Source organism: Pongo pygmaeus, chromosome 13 (genome assembly GCF_028885625.2).
Source record: "Pongo pygmaeus isolate AG05252 chromosome 13, NHGRI_mPonPyg2-v2.0_pri, whole genome shotgun sequence".
NCBI lineage: Eukaryota > Metazoa > Chordata > Mammalia > Primates > Hominidae > Pongo > Pongo pygmaeus.
In genome coordinates this window covers 79,520,418-79,535,698 of record NC_072386.2, presented here as the reverse complement: position 1 = coordinate 79,535,698, position 15,281 = coordinate 79,520,418, and the positions used below count along the sequence as shown (strand labels likewise).

At 40.5% G+C, this 15,281-nt stretch overlaps 1 protein-coding gene across 10 annotated transcripts in view; it reads right to left on the bottom strand.

Moving 5' to 3' along the window:
- The window catches only part of AUH (AU RNA binding methylglutaconyl-CoA hydratase), a 154,741-nt gene that overhangs the window by 15,531 nt on the left and 123,929 nt on the right, over positions 1-15,281 (bottom strand). The window lies entirely within an intron of this gene.

Genomic DNA, 15,281 nt, shown 5'->3' with positions numbered 1-15,281 from the left:
CTGACAAGAATGGAGGAAGGGGAAGCTGTGCTCTGGCCAAGGTAAGTATAAGGTATCTTTTACACATAAGAGTGGAGCAGTCATGTGTGAGACCGGACACAGAGAATAAGGTTTACCAATGATTAGTATCATACAGGTGGCATTTAAAACCAGAGTCCTGAATAAGATCACTTAGGGAGACTGTTTAGACAAATGTCAGCAAGACCTGGACAGGTGCTCACTGAGGCTGTTCAGCTGCTCAGGTGCAGCCAATCACGTTTTTAAGTCACCTGTTCCTGTTCCACCACTATTCACCCTACCCTTCCTTCAATAAAGCTATGCCTGCAGGGGTCTTCTAGGAAAGATATTCTTCACTGAAATAAAGACATTCAGGGATACACAGGTCTTCTTCCAGGATGCTGTCACCTCTACATGTGACACTTAGAGCTATGGCAGCCACCTTGTGACCATGATGGAAGGTGGCAAGGGCAAAGTCTCCAAACTGAATATGGCACAGTAGAAAGACAGCACTAGGCTGCTGACCTTATCAATCCTGAAGATGCCTTACTTTGTGACTGCTTGTGATGCTACAGGGTATTTTCTTATTGTTTAAGCCAGCTGAAATAGGGTTTCCTGTAATTTGTACCAAGAACATCAGGAAGTACAGGTGGATGGAGGAAAGAGATTTGAACATGCATTTCAGAAAGTGGAAAAGCAAACATACTAGGGAAGTATGGCGGTGTTGCTGGGCAAAATTAACTACACATTTAAGATGTGTGATCAGGAGATGAGTTAGCATGATTACCTTTTCCATCCCTAGCAATTTCTAGCTAACTGGTGGCGTGGGTTGGGGGGATCAGGGTGGGGGCCTGGAACTTTGCCAGACAAGTACAAGAAGAGAGGAGAGAGCTAAGTAATAGCAACCGTTGACATTACTGAGCAGATACTACATAACACTACGTAAATCCTCCCAAGTACTCCAAGAGTATTCACTCATTTAATCCTTACAATTCCCCTATGAGGTTAGTGGGAAGGTAGCTAAGGTCATATGTAAGAAAGTGATTATCACAAAGAACCATGAAATCTAGGCTGTGTGAGGAGAGAAGAGAGGAAAAGAGGGAAATGATTGAGAGTGAAAGTGTCACCAGACCTGAGGACTTAGTGAGGTCTGAACAGAACTGGAAGGTTAGGATGCTGCAGAGTGAGAGGCAGGAAATCGAGATTCAGAACAGAGCAGGTGTGTGTAACTGGAGGTCGTGGGGTGACTGGGCTGAATTGGAAGGAGGAAGAGATCCCTGCAGGTGCAGTCACAGACTGCTAAAATTCAGTTCACGGACAGTATGAGACAATGTATAGATAATGCTCATCATGGTTCTTGGAATAAATTTTCTGTGTTTTAAAAGCCACTGAAAAGCAAATATTTGAATACTGAGAACCCATCATTTTTAAATGGGAAAAATAGTAATTTATTCTTAGCCCACCCAAAAGCTCCAACCAATTTCCCCACAAATCGATAAAATGGCAGGAAAAAAAAAAAAACCCATAAACTGCTATGTAACAGTCTACCACAATTTCTACATAATATTTAGCATTTTAAACACCAATTACCTACTTATTGAATTCTTAACGAATTATTTAGGGGATATGTGTATGTGCAGAAAATGAATCTATCAGCTACAGATTATGTTTCCTCCTATGTGGCATTAAACAGATAATGTGATGAAAATAAACAATAAGCTATGTTATAGGTAAAAGATGAATGCCAATAATGCTTAGCAAAATTAACAAAGAATTTCAAAACTGTTTACTTATCAAATGAAGAGTCTGGTGGTACAGGAGGGAGAGAGAGAGGCAAGAGTCACTGTTGCTCCCTGGTGATGCGGTAAAGCTGTGTGCCGGGGCAGGAGTGAGAACTGTTCACATTCAAATGAATTTCTTTTGTTGGTACTCAAGATCCTGGGAGTGAATGGCTTTGACTCACTGTCTGAAGCCACAGACAAAATAAGAGGATGAAAACACTCAAAATGGATATCTTTGTTTCTTTTGCTTGTGATCTATAAATAATATTAAAATGAGTTTCTAGTTTATAAGTGGTTGACTCTTTTCATTTATTCACTAGTTTTCAAAATTACAAGGTGGTTCCCTAGTATCCTCTAACGCTGGACAGTTAAGTTTTTAATCTTTGGAAATCATAATTAACTTATAGATTTTAACCTATTTGATGTATGACAACCCACTGCAGTTAAAATCTTTATTGATGCTCAAACTACCCCATCTTTGACCAGTGAGGACTTAGTTAGATCGGCTCTGAAGTCCTTTTGACATGACTAAAATAGTCATCAATAACTTCCTGTTACCTGGTATCACAAAATGTTCCAAGCTCATCTTGTACCTTTCCTCCTCAGACCTTGATTCCTTTTAGTGGAGCTACATTTTTAAATGTAACGCTTTTGCTCATATCATGATCAAGTTTATTTACAATAGCAATGATTTCATATGGTATGTTCTGAATTCTTTTAAAGATTTTGCATTGAGGTTCAAAGCTTCTCTTTTCTAACAAATGACGAGCACTGAGGATGAGCATTACCAAGTGAGTATGGGGAATGAGTTTTTTGCCAGTCAGTACTTCACTACATGAGGCTACTGGATTGCCAACCTTTTCAGTGTCCACTTTATACTAATTTTATTGCTTTGATTTAACCACTTTCTTGAAAGCTTAAAAGTCAGAAACAAAATTTTGGAACCAGTTTTTTCAGGGTTGCATAAATATCACAAATGACCACTGTTAGAAACCAGGTTGCCTCAATGTTTCTCATTTGTCATCCTCAGGCTGCATCTTCTGTCCTTCAGATTATCTCATGGTCCAAAAAAGCTGCTGAAGCCTTGCAATCAGGTCTGCAAACCAAATAGCTGGAAGGGAAAAGGGGGAATGGGAAGGGAGTGTTCCATTTTCAAAGCCACTGACTAAGTACTGGACAACAGTATCTGTTTGTATCTCACTGGCTAGAACTTGGCCATGTGTAGCTGGAGGAGGCTGGGAAATGTAGTTTCCTTGCTGAGTGTTTTGCCATAGCATAGAGAATAAAACTGGGACTCTATCTAAGGGAAAATGAAAATGGGTAGGCAATTAGCAGACACTACCACAAGTGGCAAAACTGTTTTCATCATGCAACAAAATGTCTTCACGTTTATGTATCACTTGGATAGAATAAAGATATACTTGAAATGTAATATTACTGTTTATTATTTTTCCTTCATTTAATCTTTTTGAGAAGACATCAAGAATTTTTCTCCCTAGGTAATAATCTCCTGCGATTATACTACTTAAAACACAACTTACTTTGAAGTAGCAACCTGTATTAGCAGAGGCTTAAAGCACAGCAAGCTTTTGCCAGAGAAGGCAAGAAGTAAAATGTTTAAAATATCTGGTTATCTCCTGTATTCCCTGCTGCCTCTTGGGAGCCATGAGAACCTTTAATGCCATGGGGAGATGTTGGCAGCAATCTGAGACTACTCTCCCCTTTCCTCCAAGACCAAAAGACCTAAATTCAAAGTACAGAATAATGTGAAATATAAATGTTACTTCCCCCCTTTTATATTTACATGTATTAAAATAATCTAAAGCAAGCTTTATTTGACATTTCACAATCAATTACAAGGTATGTGACCATACCTTATGACTTTGGATTATAAAGTATGTTTTAGTAACATTTAACGGTGGAAAATCCAAGCTTTTTGTTCTGTTTTTTTTATCCTTCATCTTTTCCCTTCTCAAGACAGCACAAAGAAAGAAGTCATACTGATAAAGGGGGATGCTCATAACAAACCTTCCAAGTTAAAAGTTATGTGGATACCAAGTTGAGGGCATTTACTGATATGCTTAGAAGTGATCTCTGACTTCTGGAAGTAAATACCACTTTTGAATTACTTATAAATCTTCTCTCATAAATAGAAAGCCCCACTTCAGGTTGTTTTTTCCTTGAACCATGGGAGGAAACACTGCAGTACAATGCTAGCTTTGGATTATAAAGCCCACTGCAAACTGATTCCTGTGGAACTCTGTGTCAGATGGCTTAGGCAAGCGCTTTCTTCATACATCAGGGCTTGATGCTTACAAAACTGACTTCCTCTCACTTTACAATGAAAGCATCAGGGTCAAAGAGGAGTGAGCTATGTGAACAAACATGGCATGTTTACTAGTCTTAAATTGTGTCACGATCATACAAAAACCATAAAAATATGTATCCTTCCATTTGTGACCAATGTTTAAAGTGTTGTAATGCTTCCTATTCCCTGAGGCCTGTTGTAAAGCAATGGAAACACATACGCACACACACATACGCACACACACACGCACGCACAAGACAGAGGGATATGTAAGGAGAAAAACCTAACTGGCTCAACCCCAGCAGAACCTGCCTGAAGCATATTAGTTTGAGCTCTTTGTGGATTATGGTAGAGAAGCCTCTAGCAATCAGGACTGGAATGGGGAAGGAAGGCTGGACATAAAAAATGTTTTTCCAGAGCAAATTAAGCAAACTGGCCACAATTAAACACTTTTGTGATACAGCTTTCATTAATATTTATTATAGAAAGCTTTTTCAACTATTATGCCACACACTGTTAGAGAAACAGACACACCCAAGTCTTAATCATTAAAAACAAAATTATGCTTATTTTTCAATGTTTACATGCACCTTTAAAAACAAATATTTGCTGATATATTGTGATATCTTTTTAAAAAATATTTTGAAGGATGTATTGTTACCTACCAGAGGAACACAAAATCTTCCTTTCAAAATCTTTTATTTAAAGACTGCCATGGTGTGCATCTGTCCATTCTTGGCCAGCTCCCACCAATAGCACTGTGCGCCCCTCCGCCCTTGAGTGCGGTCTTGAGGCTGTGAACTCAGGTGCTTGCCCTGGTGGCTCTGAGGGGTCTCTGGAGGCTTCTCCTGCCCAACCCTCTCTCACACCCATATGACCAAGACGTAAGCACATGACTTAAGCCAGACCAATCAACTCTCTCTCCTTCAGGGTGGATCTTGAACAGAGCAATGGAAGGAATGGCTAGGCTAGTAAACTGGAGTGAAGGCCTCCAGGTAAGGCTATCTGGAGATGTACTTCCACCAGGGAGAAGTTTCTGTGATGGTGGAAAGGGTTTGTGTTTGCACTATGTAATACAGAAGTCACTAGCCACATGTGGCTACTGAACACTTGAAATGTGACTAGTATGGCTCAAGTTTTAATTTTTAGTTCATTCTGATCAATTTAAATTTAAATCATTGCATGTGGTTAGTGGTTACAATACTAGATGGCACAGGTCTAGAGTCTCCTGCCACTGAGAGAGTCTCTGGGGGCCCTTTAGCCTCCTATGAGCTCCCTTTTGGTGGCAACATTGGTTTCTGTTCAAAACCAAAGAAACTTGACATGACCTACAGTTCATTTCAACACGCACAATGTCTTAGTCAATGATGCTGCTGAGGGAGAAGGTCTACACAACATCTCTACAGTTCACGGCCAGGGTAGGAGGATGCTGCACAGCACAAAGTGGGAAAACAGCCAGCTGATGCCTAGTGCTAAGTGCGTTCTGTGGTCTAGACAACCTGGGTCACACAAAAGTGACCTAAGAAGGAAGACACTCAGAATCTAAATGATAATCTTACAATACAGTTGCTCATCATACACAAGAGAAGTGGTATCGGCCAGCCTGATCTAAACTGAGATCTTCCCAACAGCCTTCTGAACATAACACCTATCCCAGGTACATGGAAACTGTCCAGAGAAACAAAACTAATAGAAAGAGGGGATCCAATGGACTCTTCTGTAGCAGCATACATGTATCAGATCAATTACTAGGACTGCAGTAAGAAATCTACCTACCTACAGTAAAAATATCATGCCATAACATGCCTAGACAACTATGTCTTACATGTGTTGTGCTTTTTCATTCTAATCCCTAGTTACTTATATAGACAATATGTTATATATTATATATAAGTATATGTGATTGATTTAAAGTCATATTAGTATCTACAAATGTATTACAAGGATTATGGCTAGGCTGGATAATTTTTCCTTTTTGAGATTTTGTGTTAGGTTTTCCTTTATTAGGTTTTGTGGTAGGTACATAATATGTATTATGTATGTATAATACATATACACTTGTGTCAAATGAACATGAATACGTAAGCCAGCCCTAAAGAAAAGTCTTGATTACATTATTTTAATGCAGTAACATTTGCCAGAGATATAATGTTTCATGTTTACCTTACTAGACAAATCATGTAACTACTAAAGCAAAATGTCAAACTTAATACCTTGATATCTACAGATTCCACCCTTAAGAGTTGTATTTAACATTTTATACTTTAAAAAAAAAATCAAACTCTCTTAAATGGTGAAAACAAATCAACTATGTAATATTTCCTAGCCCAACTGGACACTGAATATGGTAAAGCATAAACCATGTAGTCTGTTTAAGAAAGAAACAGTGTCATCATGTCTAATGATTTAAATAATATTTATTGTGCCCTACAAATTACTCTAAAACTTAGTGGCTTAAAACAAACACTTACTCTTTGATAGATTCTAAGGGGTCAGGAATCCAGGAAGAGCTTGGCTGGCTCTCCTGCTTCCAGGCTCCCTTCCCCACAGCTGGCAGGCCTTCTCGGTCCTGCACACATAAGCTGCACTGCAGGGCTGCCTCTTGACAAGGCATTGCCAGGGCGAGTGAGTCAAGGAAGCCATAGTCTTTTTACAACCTATCTGAGAGGTGACGTCCCATTACTTCTAAGTCAACATGGCCAGCCTTACTCCACAGGCAGCATTACACTGTATGAACACCAGGCAGCCAGGTTAGAGGCTGCCTACCACAAGGACAAAGATTGATCAAGCAGCACACACTGTAAGGAGCATCTTTTCTTCTACTCATCTTTCTTTTACCAAAAAAACCCAGTATTTTTCAAGACAACATTCAGAGAATATTTCCCAAAGTTCAAAACCATTCCTCATTCTTTCCAAATCAAGGAGGAAGTAAAAAAGAATATGTGAACCACTTATCTTGAAAAAATAATAGAGGAGGAAAAGTGTGGAGAGAATGCTATGGAAAACATTCCTTTTGGAAAGCTCAACACATGAAAAACACACCATACTTGCCAACCACAGTCAGAAGTGAAGGAAGTGACACCCTCACATCAACTGTTGTTCTTGCATTTCTGAATTAACTGTAATAACTATAACAATAAAGAGTGAACATTCCATTTCATAAAAACTGAACTTTCATGTTTTCATTAAATGAGGGTTCTAATAAAAGACTTAAGATGTAAGTGAGAAATCCTTACTATCTGCATGTTAGAAACACAAAACATCTGGCTAAGTTTACCGGGTGTTATCAGATAGTAAAATATCAGGAATAAAAGAAATAATACGTGAAAATATTTCATGTTACCTAGAAATGACCAAAGAGTGGAGTGGACATGAAGACAAGAATGTTTCTGATATTCTTTATCAAAAGTAAGGCACATGATGAAAATTTAAAGATTCTGGGCATAGCAACACCATTATTATTAACAGGTAAATAACTACCACGTATTGAGAACTTACTAGATACTATGTAATATGTAATGGAATACATTACTCTTATAATGTTTCAAAGAATCCTATGAGGTCACTATCATAATTATCTTCATTTGACAAATCTGAAAACTGAAGGCTCAGAGCAGTAAGGTGGCCACCTGATCCATGTGCACTAGTAAATCAGTAGTGGATTAGCTATGTCTCATTCTGCAAGTCACCTGCTTTTCCTAACAGTCAGCTACCTACCACTAACAGAGACCAGAAACCTGAGACCCATAGCTCCTTAGCTATCTTTGACAGGGCTAAGCCTCAGCGAGACTTAATCAGCATAAGAATGTAACTGGGTAATCAGAACAAAAGGAAAAATGAATTATTACCTATCTCATCTGTTATCAGAGGCAGTGACAATGGCAGAAAGCTTCAAAACAAAATCACACAGCAGTCAGCTCCAGTTGGGCAGGTGTTGCTGGAGAGAAATGAATTACACAGCAAGGCCCGTGTGATGGAAGGGTGCACAACACTCTGCCTCCTCACTTCGCTGCAGATCTTCCTCCTCGCTTTCTATTCTCTGTGCTGGCCCACCTCAATCTTATCTTACAGTTTTTAGGACTAGTGCTACAAGAAAAGGCCTGAGACATGAAAGATGTGGAACTGACCACAAAGCACAGAACCTGTGCAGAGGGGCCTGAGCCGATGTGTCATGTGTCCCGCCCTGCACCTTCTGGGGTCTCCTGCTGGAAATCAGCCCAGGTGGAGCAGCCCACTTTTTTTTTTTTTCTTTGTAACCTTTAACAGAAAACGAGCAGCAAAATGAGCAAATTAAAACAAGCAGGATATTTGACTATAACTAAAGCTATAAAGGTGAACTAGGTAGCTTTACTCTTCATTGGGAAAATCATCAAACACTCTGTAAACGGACAGCATTAGAAGATTTTGTTATTTAACGAACTAGTCAACAACTGTTTCATATTAAGAAAGTGGAATGAGCCATTCTTCTTAGCACAGCAAAGAAATTCTAACTTACTGGAAACAAATTATATTATAAAACATATACAATATCTAGTCAGTTTTTCAAAACTCTAAGACATATCTCAAGAAAAACAAAACAAAACAAAACGATCTTTCCCTCCCATCCCAAACAAAAGTAAAATCAAGGCATACCATAAAACAACTAAAATCTCCATCTAAACCAGCAAGAAAAACTACCCACAACATATAAAATGAATGTATTCACCAACAACTATTGCTTCTTTAGGTTCAGCTGGCTAATTTATAAAAATCATCCAATATTTGTAAAAGGTTCACTGTATAGTATTAATCGAATATCAGTTAAAATAACATTGGCCAACAGCGTCATAATAAAATGTTGGGGGATAACTTCACAACATTGGCCACCTGTAGACTTCCTAGTTACTGAATTTGCACATAAACTTAATGTAGTCGGTTATATTAAACTGAATATGAACTTAAGCTGCAAGTTTAATAAACATGTTTTAACATATGTTTTAGTTTTCATATTTCAAAACATTTTAAGGCACAGCTAGAGGTAAGATATATTTGAAATTCATATAAATGTTGACACTTTTTCCTTTCCGTCCACATCTCCCAACTAGCTTCCTACAGGCACTGTTAAGTATGTTGGTAAGGAATACCTGAGTGACTTCCTTTCACTCAGCTTACCAGTGTCCTGAGGGTTCTAAACCCACAATGGCAGGTTCCAGAGGTACAGGACAGGTTCCAGAGGGGGCAATCCCTGTCCTATACCCTGTTCCAGGAGAATGTGTGAAGGGAAGTTCTAGACGTGACAAGTATTAATTACTGCTCTCCTAGCAAGAACCATCAAAGTATTGTCACTATACAAAATATGGTTTATGGCAACAATGGATTTACCAAGGTGCACCTCTGAAAAATTATTTGAGATGCAGAGGTTAAAGGTTAAAAGTAAGCCATACTGTCAGTATTTTAAATGAAAAATTCTTTAAACACTGAAAACAAAATATACATTGATTACAAATTTAAAATGTATATTGCAGATTTCTCTATTTAGCTAGCTCACAACTAATTCCTAGACACACTCTTTGAACTCAATCAGAGCAACAACAATTAGTTGAATAAACAGAGAGGGAAGGGATGAGAGGTGGGGAGAAAAAAGCAACGAGAGAGGAAGTGACACACTTGCATGGCACAAGCATGAAGAGCGGCTGGGAGCACACACAAGAGATTTCAAGTGTGGGCCCAGCAGGTGGGAACTGGAACCACGGCCCACCCCAGGAGCCCCATGGGGAAGCATGGCCTACTCCAGGCACAGAGTTGGCAAATGGGCAGAACTGTGAAAAGTATGAGACTATTACACCCTCTTCCCATGGGAAGACAAAGGGGTGCGATGGCAGCCAACGGAAAGTTTTAAAATCAGAACACTTTTTGAGAAACAAGGCCCCACTTCTCAGCAGGCAGTCCCACAGAAGACAGCCATTTTGGTTTTTATCTGATAAGAGGAAAGCTGGAGAAAGAAGAAAAATATCAAAATCACCTAATCACTAATCACCCCCAACAATTAAGCAAGGGTTTAGTAAAAAGTAAAGCAAAAGTGAAAATAAATGAAACAAGATCGGTGGGACCAAGATGACTGAGTAGGAAGTGCCTAAGTGAGAAGTCTATGAAGCATCAATGACTGGAGCTGACATCTGCTGACAGAAGCAAACGGGTGCCAAATGATTTATGGACATTATCTCATTCAATCCTTCCACCTACCCTAGGATGTAGGGACTATCATCTTCCTCCACACAGATGAGAAAACGGAGGCCTAAGGTAGGGCCTGGAGCCAGGATGCAAGCCAGGGGAGCCTGCTCTGGCCCTCTCCTCCCCTGCGTTCTAGAGGGAGTGCACCTTTGACCCCTGCACTGTCCCTAAAAACACTCATGGACTGTGCCCATCCTTCTTGTCTAAAGCTGTCAAGATGTGAGGGGGATGGGGACAGGAGCAGGGCCCATAAACACCAGAGACCTACTGTCCTAAAATGCCAGACCCCTGTCCTGAGCTGGGAAACCATATTAAGCAAAGGGTGTGTCTCACAGGAAACAGATATGAGCAGATTCGGTGGAGGCAGCCCTGGCAAGAGATATTTACAAAGCTGAATCATGGCCTCCCGCCCTGCTGGGTGATTCCTGCCTCCTCTCCTCCCATTCTCTCAGACAACGAAGAAAAGCAAAAGAAACACCACAGCAATTCTGAGCCCTCAACCAGAATCAACCCGAAGCTCACTCGCTGTGTAAAAGAAGAAGAATACTGACGGAGGTTCATGCTAAAAAAACACAAACAAAACAAACAAACAAAAAAACAGGTGGAAGATTAACAAAAGACATGGCATAGTTACTGGACAAGACAGGCCAGCCTCCCCACTCCTCAAAGCAAACCAAACCAAACAAGCCCCCTACTGAGGACAGCAAAGGCACACACATGGCATCCTAAAGACACTGTCTTTCATTTAAGAAAGCCTAGCTAATAACGGAAGAAAAGTTCCCAGAAGTGCTTACTATGAAATAATTTAGAGATGACATAAAATCAATATATGAGACTCAAAGAGGCGATGGCAAATGAACACGCTGAAATGAAAAACAAGATTGCAGAGCAACCCAAAACACTGAGGACCAAAATAACATAAATACAGAACTAATAAATGAATTAGAAATAGCATGCTAGAAGGAATAAGGCTAAAGTCAGAAATCAAGCAAAAGGCAAAACACTTGTTTAAAGGTGGCATATGCACACAATGAAGTTAGAAGCTAAGCAAATAAACGTTAAGAGAATAGGCATAAAGGATAAATGACTATTTAACAAGGAAAACTGCTGTTTCTAAAGCACAAAATCCAAGAGTTAGGAATAGAAGACAAATCTATGGCTGAAAAGCCACATGATGAGGATGGCAAAACAGCAGGCTGGAAAGGCTGGTAGTCCCCATCATGCCTAAGCAGCGGAGCCATGCCAGCAGCGGAGCCATGCCAGCAATGCCTTCCCAGACTTCTTATAAAATGATACCCAAGGCCTTGTTAAGCCACAGTCAGCTGAGTCTTCTGTTACCTGCCTCCTTTCCCCGACAATCCTTCAGCCTACTCACACTCAATTCCCTTCCATACAGCCTCCTCCCACTGCTGCAACAGCTCAGCCACATTCTTTGCAGTGAAGCCCTCTTTCCTCTCTCACTGTACATGACTGGCTGGCAAACTCTCCTCCGTACACTGCATCACCCTTTTAACCTTTTCTGAGTCTACATCTGGACAGAGCAACACTGCTGCAGAGACCCATCAACTTCATCCAATAGTGCTACTCTGCAAGACGGTAAGGTGGGCAGCTAACTCTCACTCCCCATAAAGGTGGTTGCCACAGCACCACTCCCCTTCCCTGCCTCACCCCTCAGTCAGTCACACTCTTATGCAGATCATCTCTCCTGTCTCTCCCACTCCCACTGGTCCATTTGTCTCACTCTCACAGCTGCACGCCTGCAGTACCTCAATTCCCAGCCTCTCCATCTCCTTGGATCACATCTTGTCCTGCCCCCTCCCTCCTCCCTGACACATGGGGCTCTGGCACAAGGAATCTATTCTCCAGTTTAAAACAAATCCCATTGTGTCCTCCAGGGCCAAAATCCTTCAGCCACCAAACTGTTAGTATTCTCTCTGAATTAGTGACCAATAATACTAGGATTGGTGAAAGTTCCCAATGTTCTACATCCTTGCCGACGTTTACTACAGTCTTTAATTTTAGTCATTCTATAGGTGTTCAGTATTGTCTCATTGTGGTTTTAATTTGTATTTCCCTAAAGACTACTGATGTAGAGCATCTTTTTATGTGCATATTTGCCATACTTAGATTTTCTTTAGTGAAGTGTCTGCTTAAACCTCTTGACCATGTTTTAACTAAGTTGCTTTGTTTTCTTACTATTGAGTTTAGAGAATTCTCTACAAATTTTGGATACAAGTCCTTTATCAAAAATATGATTTACACATATCTTCTTCTATTCTGGAGCTCGTACTTCCATTCTCTTAACAGTGTCTTGACAAAAGACATTCTTAACTTCCGTAAGTCCAGTATTTCTACTTTTTTCTCATGTGGATCATGTTCTTGGTGTCTCATCTAAGAAACCTTAGATTTCTAACCCAAAATGAGAAAGATATTTTTCCCTGAACTTTGTTCTAAGCACTTCTGTTTTTAGGTTTTACATTTTAAGTCTGTGATCCATTTTTATCAATTTTTACATATTGTGGCAACTATGGATTGAAGTTCATTCTTTCGCATATGGACAACCAATAGTTGAAATGCCTGTTCTTTCCTTGATGAACTGCCTTTGCATGAGGCTTTATTTTTCAATGTTCAACTCTGTATTATGTGTTATTTTTGTCTCTAAGGAGTCTACTAAAAACATCTCAAGATAAAGGACATAACTTTTTCCTAAAAATGCCTACAATTATTAGAAATATAAGGAAGAAAAATAGGGCATAAATTCCTAACAATACTGGATTTTAGACAAAGAAAGCACAACCTAAAAGGAGTGATACAAAGGAAGCTTGTGGGAAGCGGGAGTGCCCCCAGGGGTAGCGGGAATATGGTTCTAGGTTACATATATGAGCTCTGGGGTGGGACACGGAAATTTAAATAACTAGTAGGTAAATCTTAAGCTTATAATACCAGTTTTTGTCCTCACTGTTTCATATCAAAATGCACTTATATATGTACAGTAAGTCCTCACATAACATTGTTGGTTCCTGGAAACTGGGACTTCAAGCAAAACAACATATAACAAAACCATTTCCCCTCACAACAACATTATAAAAGAACAAGGACGAACAAAAGGATGTGATTTCAGGAGCCGCTGTACATCATTTTGTTTAAAGTTGCAGTTTCCAAGAACCAACGATGATGTTAAGCGAGGACTTGCTGTTACTATTAGCAGGCTAGCACAATGGCATTTTTGGCTCACGGTCAACACTGTGATACTGTGACTAGGCTTCTATGTTTGCAGTGGATACCTCCATGTAAATTACGAAAAACAGAAATGAGTAAAGAATACAACATTTCTGGGCCAGGCACGGTGGCTTGCACCTGTAATGCCAGCACTTTGGGGAGGCCAAGGTGGGCAGATCACTTGAGCCCAGGAGTTCAAGACGAGCCTAGGAAACACGGCACAACCCTGCCTCCACAAAAAATACAAAAATTAGCCAGGCCTGGTGATGCACACTTGCAGTCCCAGCTACTTGGGAGACTGAGGTGGGGGGATCACCTGAGCCTGGGAGGTTGAGGCTGCAGTGAGCCATGATTGCACCACTGCACTCTTGCCTGGGCGACAGAGACCCTGTCTCAAAAAAAAAAAAAAAAGAACACAGTGTTTCTGAACACTGACCTGGAGTTCTGTAAGAGGGGGTTTGGGGAACACTGGACCCACATGGCTCTGTGACATACCAAAGAAACAGTATCTCACACATCATCTTATAAAGCCCTCTTTTCCTATAACCTCACCCTTTGGCTATTCTTTGAGCTGATTACACAAAAGTTGTTTGTTTGGTAGTTTTTTTTTGGTAGCACCGACATAAGATCAGCAATATAAGAGATGCTTTGAAAGCATACTTAATACTCAAATATCTTCTGTACCTTTGCTCATGATTATGAATACAACAGGTAAAAGTACACTTAAAGACCATGTTCAAAAAAGTATTCATCAACTACTGTGTGTGCTCATTTTAAACAAAAACGCTTTGCAACTGTTTTTAAATCAGGGGTTCTGGCCGGGTGCGGTGGCTCACACCTATAATCCCAGTACTTTCGGAAGCTGAGGCAGGCAGATCACGAGGTCAAGAGATCAAGACCATCCTTGCCAACATGGTGAAACCCCGTCTCTACTACAAATACAAAAAAATTAGCTGGGCACGGTGGTGCGTGCCTATAGTCCCAGCTATTTAGGAGGCTGAGGCAGGAGAATTGCTTGAACCTGGGAGGTGGAGGCTGCAGTGAGCTGAGATAGCGCACCTGCACTCCAGCCTGGTGACAGAGTGAGACTCTGTTTCAAAAAAAAAAAAAAAAATCAAATCAGGGGTTCCAGTTGTATTCTCCACTAAATTCTTCTTTTAGAAAGAAGGAAAAAAAATGAAAAACTTAAAAAATTGTCTCCAGGCAGAAGGACAGAGGAGCTGTCAAGAACCTGGCCTCCACCTGCCAGGGCGAGCCTGGAGTCCAGGAGCTCTGAGACCGCACCTGCTGCCCAGCACATGGCAGCCCTCCCAGTGCACACCCACCTCACCCACTCCTCACAACTCACCCATCCCAGCTTGCCATGGTGTGCAAGTTTTTCTCGCTCCTCTGAAAAATTCTCTTGATACCACAGTCATACCAAAGCATTCTGTAAAGGGCCCTTAAGGCCACTGTATCACTCAGCAAACACACTGTCTATTTATTACATGTTCTTGTTCGCTGCATGTCCTGACTGAGGATCAGTTACAGCAGGAGAACTTGCCCCTTGCCTTTTCCACACACGGAGACAGGTGAGTCTCTTATATTCCCAGGGAGCTGCCAGATGTGTGACCTATTAGCTTAAGCAGTATTTTTGCTAGTATGTGATTCTAAATCACCACAGAGTATGTTTTGCCACTGCTACATATTTGCAGCAACTATGTAATCTGCATACCCGTATTTTATTGCTCAGGCAACTAAAACCCTAAGAAAATGTTGAGGACATA